The sequence below is a fragment of the Nannospalax galili genome, unplaced genomic scaffold (genome assembly GCF_000622305.1).
Source record: "Nannospalax galili isolate Female #2095 unplaced genomic scaffold, S.galili_v1.0 scaffold1832, whole genome shotgun sequence".
Taxonomy (NCBI): domain Eukaryota; kingdom Metazoa; phylum Chordata; class Mammalia; order Rodentia; family Spalacidae; genus Nannospalax; species Nannospalax galili.
The window spans coordinates 316041-323797 of record NW_008331832.1 but is presented as its reverse complement, the minus strand read 5'-3'; the positions used below and the strand labels follow the sequence as shown (position 1 = coordinate 323797).

General features: G+C 39.1%; 1 pseudogene; it reads right to left on the bottom strand.

The window, feature by feature from the left end:
* Window positions 1–1197: 1197 nt before the first annotated feature.
* On the bottom strand, window positions 1198–2140 carry LOC103729017 (annotated as a pseudogene).
* Between the last annotated feature and the right edge of the window lie 5617 nt (window positions 2141–7757).

Here is a 7757-nt window from a genome sequence, read left to right as displayed (position 1 = left end):
TTCCAGAAAACCAAAACCAAAAAATTCTGGATGATAAAATATACCTTAACAATTTTTTAAAAACTTTAAGAAAATTATGGGATAAGTAAAAATGATTAGAGAGAAGCATAACATTAAATACATGTACTGGAAAAGAAAGAAAGTCTGAAAATAATTAGCTAGATTTGTTCTGGGACAGAGGAGTTTTCTAAAGTGTGGAGCTTTTGGTGCTAAGGCAGGGGGAAAGCCAGGCCAACCTTTTGAGTCAGATCCCCAAAGTGTACTGCTTCTTCATGATCTTGAAGATGTTACACATAATGGAAAAAAAATGTGGCACATGATAGTAGAGGGGATTTGAGAAATGCTTGTAGGCAGCATTAGAAATTGGAAGAGCCTAATTAGGGCTATGCTAGTTGGCTCTCTAAAGGGATGTCATAGTACAGTGAAGGGAAGCCTGAGAATCTAGAGCTGGGCTTGGGAAGCATTGAGTCTGGAGTGTTAAACCAGTGTTGTTTATTTAACAGCTATGCCACTTTGACCCAGCTTCTGAATCCTTTTTCCATGTTTATGGAGAGGGTAGAAAATAGTATCTGCCTGTGGTGGGGTATAAATGGGCCTGGTTAAAGCCATGAGATGAGTTGCATAGTTCGGAATAAGCACTGAAAACACATTAGCTGTTATTAGTATTGTTACCAAGAAGATAACATGAAGGGATCAGGGATAAATTCCTGGGCAAGAATATTGTAGAGGAGCTGAAAGAGGACAGAAGTAATGAGGGCGAGAGTCAGAGGAGGCATCCCTTCTTGTGACTTTTCAGTTCTTCTAATTGCCTGTGTAAGAATTTAATTGGGTAATATTTTCTGTATTGAAGTTAATAACACCATGAATGAATCTCCAATTAATGGTTGATAATTTATATTAATGAGCAATTAAGATAAAAGTGTCTACACTAGATCTCAGGATAGAGGAAATGGATCTCAAATGGAAGAACAATGATTGGTTAGTTTCACACAGAAATGCGAGAGGAGGGGGGCAGAGAGAAAGGGAGAGAGAGAAAGGGAGAGAGAGAGGAGAGAAGACACAAGCAGAAAGGAGGTTGAGCCATGCAACCAATCATAGAAGTGAATGTTTCCATCTACAGTTGGGGTATCTGGTAGGGACATTTTCAGGTGCCTGTAACCACTTACTCTTACATGGAGAAAGAAGACCAGATTTTCATCAAAAGAGTTTTCTGCTTAGTGTTCTGTCCACGGCAGCCTTCACCTCCTTGTTCCTCAGGCTGTAGATCAGGGGATTAGGCATGGAAATCATTGTGGTATAGACCACAGCAGCCATGTTTTCTTTGGCCAGGGAACTGGCTGTAGAAGGTTTTAAGTACATGAATGCACTCAAACCATAGGACAACCCCACAGCTACAATGTGGGGGCTGCAGGTGCTGAAGGCAATGGACCTGACCTCAGTGGAGCTGATGTGAAGGATGCTGGACAGGATGAATGTATAGGAAACCAGGACTGATAAACTGGTGACTACAATGTTGAATCCAGCTAAAAAAAATACAGTCATACCCACATCATAGATACTAGAGCAGGAGCGCTTCATAAGGGGGACAACATCACAGAAGTAGTGGTTGATGAAGGCCTCACAATAGCACAGGTTTAACATGAGCCCAGTCTCTATCAGCGCCAACAAGTCCTATGGAATAGACCAGAGCCACCAGCAGGGAGCAGAGTACAGGAGACATGATGATGTTGTAAAGCAAAGGTTGGCAGATGGCCACATAGCGGTCATAGGCCATCACTGTGAGCATGTAGCACTCAGCAATGACGAAAAGAAGGAAGAAGTAGAGCTGAGTCATGCATCCCACATAGGAGATGTGGTTTTCTTGGGACACAAAGTTGATGAGCATCTTAGGGGTAATGGCAGAGGAGTAGCAGAGATCCACGAATGACAAGTTGCTGAGGAAGAAGTACATGGGGGTGTGGAGCTGTGTGTTGAGAGAAATCAAGGTGATCATGCCCAGGTTCCCCACCATGGTAACCAGGTAGATCCCCAGGAAGAGGAGGAAGAGGGGCAGCTGGAGCTCTGGCCTGTTCGTTAACCCTCCAAGAATGAATTCTGTCACTGTCGACTGATTTTCTGCAGCCATTGTCTTCTGGTTGGGAGGCCTGTGAGGTGGGAGAGAGGGAGCTGGTGAGAGGTTACTTTTATTCTGCTTGGGGAAACTGGTTTTGTGCATTTGACTCCTGCTGAGCAATCCTGTTTATGACAGAGCATCTTCCCCTCACTGCAGCTGTTTGGTGACAGGAGGGCCAGCCTGGGATGGTTTCAGAGATGTTGAAGTTTAGAGGCATGGCAAAGTTTTAGATTCCTTACCACTGCCCTACCATATTTGATGGACACTTGCATGTAGTAGTGTCCTCAGTAAGTTCTCCCTAGCTAATTATGATTGTTACTATTTTCAGACCACAATACTAAAGCATTGCACTGTACCTCCCTAATGCCACTTATTTATTGTGCATGTGTCTCTGGGAATCCTGCATCATTATTGGTAGTTACATCATTATATTGACATTGTCATCTTTGACGTGTCCTTTAGAAAATTATTTATTATTTTGATTTTTTTGTGTGTATGAGTATATAGCCTGAATGTATGTAAATGCATCCATGTCATATAATGCCTTTGGGGGTCAGAAGAGGGTATCAGATTCCCTGGAACTTGAGAGATGGATGATTGTTAGCCTCCATGTGGGGGGGGGGCTGGGATTTAAACCTGGGTCCTCTGTAAGAGCAGCAAGTGCTTTTATTTTATTCTATTTTTGTTTATTTTATTTAATAATCACAGGATTAGAAGAAACATTTCATTACAGCTTTAACATATTCAGTAACAGTTTCCAGAGCAAGGATACATCTTTTTCAAAAGTGACTGTAGATTTTTAGGTTCACAGTTGAATTAATACAGTTATACAATATTGAACTCAGTATAAACCCTGTAAGACATAAAATTGAATGAGTTTTTACCCTTTAAAGAAGATCTCCATTTCATTTTAAAATATGCTGTTTCCTACATTTTTAATGCTGCTAACACTTAGATGTTTGCACATGTGTCTTTAGTTTCTATGTATCTGATTATCAGTAGTCACAGTTGGTTACAGTTAGATTCTTGGCACCTGAGTATGGATATAAAGTCATCAGGTAGATTTCAATGGTAACATTTATCACCTCTGCCTATTAACATGAAGCAAATTTTTATGCTTCTTCCTCAAGTACGTCTTATTTTTTAATTTGTTGATTTTTTTACGTGTATATCATACAGAACATCCCACACAATCTTATTCATCTATATACCCAATTCCCAAATGGCACCCTCCCCACTGGAGCCCATATACTCTGTCATCCCTGGTACTGTCCAGTGTGTTGTCTGCAACCCCAGCCATTCCCCAGTGCTTGTCCATCAGCTGAAACTAGTCAGCCTACGTAGAGTTCCTTGTTTTAGGAAGGTTAGCTGTTCCTCATCTAGCAGTGATCCATTGTCAATATTCCTTTATATAAGATTGGGGTCTGCTGTTCATTTTCCCAGTTCTATGCTGGGTTACTGTCTGGGAGTCTTTGGGGCCACCCTGGCCAATACCTCAAAGGACGGTCTCTTGTCTGGTATTGTTTCTTGTTATGTAGCCTTTACCTATACCTATGGACTCTTAAAAAATTATATTGACCCCATTAATCTTTGGTTATACTTTCCTTTTGGCTGTTTAAGGTCCTACAATTGGCCCAGACAAACCAATTTATTTTTACTCTTAAGGTCGTTTGAGAATCTGTTCCTCAGGGTTCACATGGACTTGGGGGGAGCCCCTGGCTCCATTCTTTTACCAGTTCCATCTATGGGAAGATAAATCAAAGGTCCTGCTTGACCATGGCTGGCTTTACTTGGAAGCATGGAGGAAACATTTCCTCTGTGGTGACCCTCCTCTTTGTAGACTGGAAACTGGTTCAGGTCCATCTCCATGGCCTCCCTCAACAAGAGGACAGGTAACTCACCACAGTTACAGGACATTTTGAGAGATGCTCATAGTCCCCTGAAACTTAGTCAACCTAGGAGGGCAAGGAGCAAAAACTGTCCTTTATGTCCCTCTGTCCAAATTAGTATAGGCCTCATAATATGGCTGTTAAACATCCAAGAAGGTCAGTTCCACCGGTCCGGTACTTTTAATTACCATGTGCCATGTAGATAAAGCTTGGGCAAAGACCAAATGCTCTCAGATAAACCTTGCCTAGACATATATTACATTCTTTGATCTGGTTGTATGTATAATTTGTCAGTAGGTTGTTGGACTAATATGATTCCCTCTGGTTTTTTAAAACTAGCTAGGCATTATATATCTCTTGCATTGTCTAACCCTTCCACTATGATTTCCCCATTTAAGGTGTTCCGTTTTTTTCCATTTCTCCCTTAATAATACCCTTCTCCTATGGTCCCACATCTCTTGAGCTCCTTCTTTCCCTTTATTCCCTAGGTTCCTTGTGTAACCTTCCCTTCCCATTCCCCTTAAAATAACCCAATTTTTATCCATATCTCCCTTACTAACACCTATTTCCTACTGTTCTTTTCCTTCAGATTCTTTCTTTTCCTTTACCTCCCTGGTTCCTTTTTATTATCCTGGTTCCTGTAGTTATATCTGGATACAGACTCACTTATAAGGATTTGGTGCTAGGATCCACATGTGAGGGAAAACATATATTGTGTTTTTTTTTCTTCTGAGTCTGTGTTGCTTCACTTAGTATAACAGTTTCTTGTTCCATCCATTTACCTGCAAATCTCATGATTTCATCTTTCTTTACTACTGAGTAAAACTCCAATGAACCACATTTTTATTATCCATGCTTCAGTTGAGGAGCACTTAGGTTGCTTCCATCTCTTAGCTATTGTTAAAAGAGCAGCAACAAACATGGATATACAAGTGTTTCTGCAATAGGATGAATTCATTGGGTATATGCCAAACAGTGGTATAGCTGGGTCAAATGGTAGGTTCATTTGCAGTTTTTTAAGAGTTCTTCACACTGCTTTCCATAGGGGTTGAACAAGTTTGCAGTCTCACCAGCAGTGGATGAGGGTTCCCATTTCCCCACATCCTCTCCAACGTTTGATATCATTTGTTCTCTTGATCTTAGTCAGTCTGGTTGGGGTAAGATGAAATCTTAAAGTGTTTTTAATTTGCATTTCCCTACTCACTAAGGATGTTGAAAACTTTTAAAGATATGTCTTAGCTGTCTTTATTTCTTCTTTCAAGAACTCCCCGTTCAGATCCTTAGCCCATATTTTAATTGGGTTACTTGCTTTCTTCTTTGTTTTTTGAGTTCTTTATATATTCTAGATGTTAAACCTGTCAGACGTGTCACCAGTAACCTCTGTCAGATGTGTTGCTGGTGAAGATTTTCTCCCATTCTGTGGGTTTTGTCTTCACTTCCTTGGTTGTTTCTTTTGATGTACAGAAGCTTTTTAGTTTAATGAGGTCCCATTTCTTGATTTTTGACCTTGTTTCCTGGGTAGTTGATGTCCTCTTTAGAAAATCCTTTCCTACACTTATGTCTTGTAGGTTATTGGCAATATTTTCTTCTAACAGTTTCAGAGTTTCAGGCCTCATATTGAAGTCTTTGATCAATTTGGAGTTGAGTTTTGTGCAAGGTGAAAGATAGGGGTTTAGTTTCATTCTTCTACAAGTGGAGATCCAGTTTTGCCAGCACCAGTGAATGTTCTTGGCCCCTTTGTCAAATATCAGGTGGCTGAAATTGCATTTACTCATATTTGCATCTTCAGTTCTATTCCATTCAGCTATGGGTTTATTTTTGTGCCAGTACCATGTGGTTTTTATGACTATACCTCTGTAATACAGTTTAGTATCTGGTATAGTAATGCCCCCTGGCATTGCTCTTAGTGCTCAGGGTTGCTTTGGCTATCCAAGGTCTTTTGTGCTTCCATATGAATCTTAGAATGTTTTTTTTCCCAATTCTGTGAAAAATGTCATGGGGATTTTGATTGGCATTGCATTGAATCTATAAATGGCTTTTGGTAGGATGGTGATTTTCACAATATTAATTCTTCCAATCCATGAGCATGGGAGGTCCTTCCATCTTCTGATGTCTTCCTCAATCTCTTTCTTTAAAGATTTGAAATTTTCATTGTAGAGCTCTTTAATGTCTTTGATCAGGTTTATTCCATGATATTTCATTTTTTTTTGTGGCTATTGTGAATGGGAGGATTTCCCTGTGCTCTTTCTCTGACTGCTTGTCAATGGTATATAGAAAGGCTATAGACTTTTGTAGGTTATTTTTGTAACTTGCCACTTTACTAAATGTGTTAATAATTTCTAGGAGTTTGCGTGTGGAATTTTTGGCGTCCCTTAGATATATTATCATATCATCTGCAAAAAGTGCAAAAAGAGATAATTTGATCTCTGCTTTTCCAATTATTACTCATTTTCTTATTGCTCTTGCAAGAGTTTCAAGCACTATGTTAAAGGGAAGTGGAGATAGTGGACAGCCTTGTCTGGTTCCTGATTTCAATGGGAATGCTTCCAGTTTTTCTCCATTTAGAATGATGTTGGCTGTGGGTTTGTTATATATCACTTTAATTATGTTGAGGTATGTTACCTCCAGTTCAATTCTCTCTAGGACTTTGAACATAAATGCATGCTGAATTTTATCAAAGTCCTCTCTGCATCTATTGAGATGACCATGTGGTTCTTGTGTTTGAGCCCATTTATATGATTTATGACGTTTACTGACATATGTGTATGGAACCATCCCTGCATCTCTGGGATAAAGCCAACTTGATCATGGTGGATGATGTTTTTGATGTGTGTCTGTACGCGATTTGCAATTTTTTTTTGAGAATTTTCACATTTATGTTCATTAAGGATATGGGTCTATAGTTTTCTTTTTTGGTTGTGTCTTTACCTGGCTTTAGTATTAGAGTGATGCTGGCTTCATAGAAGGAATTTGGAAGTTCTCCCTTCATTTCTATCTTTTTGAATAAATTAAGTAGTATTGGACATAGAGCTTCTTTAAATGTCTGGTATACTTCTGCTGTAAATCCATCTGGTCCTGGTTTTTTTTTTAAGTCGGGAGGTTTGTATTACTGTTTCATTTTCCTTATGTGTTATGGGTCTGTTTAAGATGTTAATCTCTTCTTGGTTTAGTTTTGGTGGTTCCCATGCTTTTAAGTATCCATCCATTTCTTTTAAGTTTTCAAATTTAGTAGCATGAAGGTTTTTAAAGTATTCCTTTATAATGTTCTGGATCTCTTTGGTGTCTAATGTGATGTTTCCCTTTTATCTCCGATTTCTTTGATTTGGAGGTGCTCTTTCTTTCTTTTGGTTAACTGGGCTAGTGGTCTATCAATCTTGTTTATCTTCTCAAAGAACCAACTCTTGGATTCATTGATTCTTTGTATTATTTTCTTTGTTTCTATTTCATTGATTTCTGCTCTGATTTTTGTTATTTCTTCTTGTCTGCTGGGCTTGGGTTTCATTTATTGTTGCTTTTCAAGTGTCTTGAGTTGCAATGTAAAGTCAATTATTTGTGTTCTTTCCAATTTTTTAATGTAGGCACTTATTACTGCTTTCTGTGTGTCCCAGAGGTTTTGTTGTATTGTATTGTCCTTTTCATTTAGTTCCAGTAATACTTTTATTTATTTCTTAATTTCTTTTTTGACCCATTCATCATTCCGGAGTGTGTTGTTTAATCTCTATGTGTTCATGTGATTACTGGTGTTTCTTCAAGGG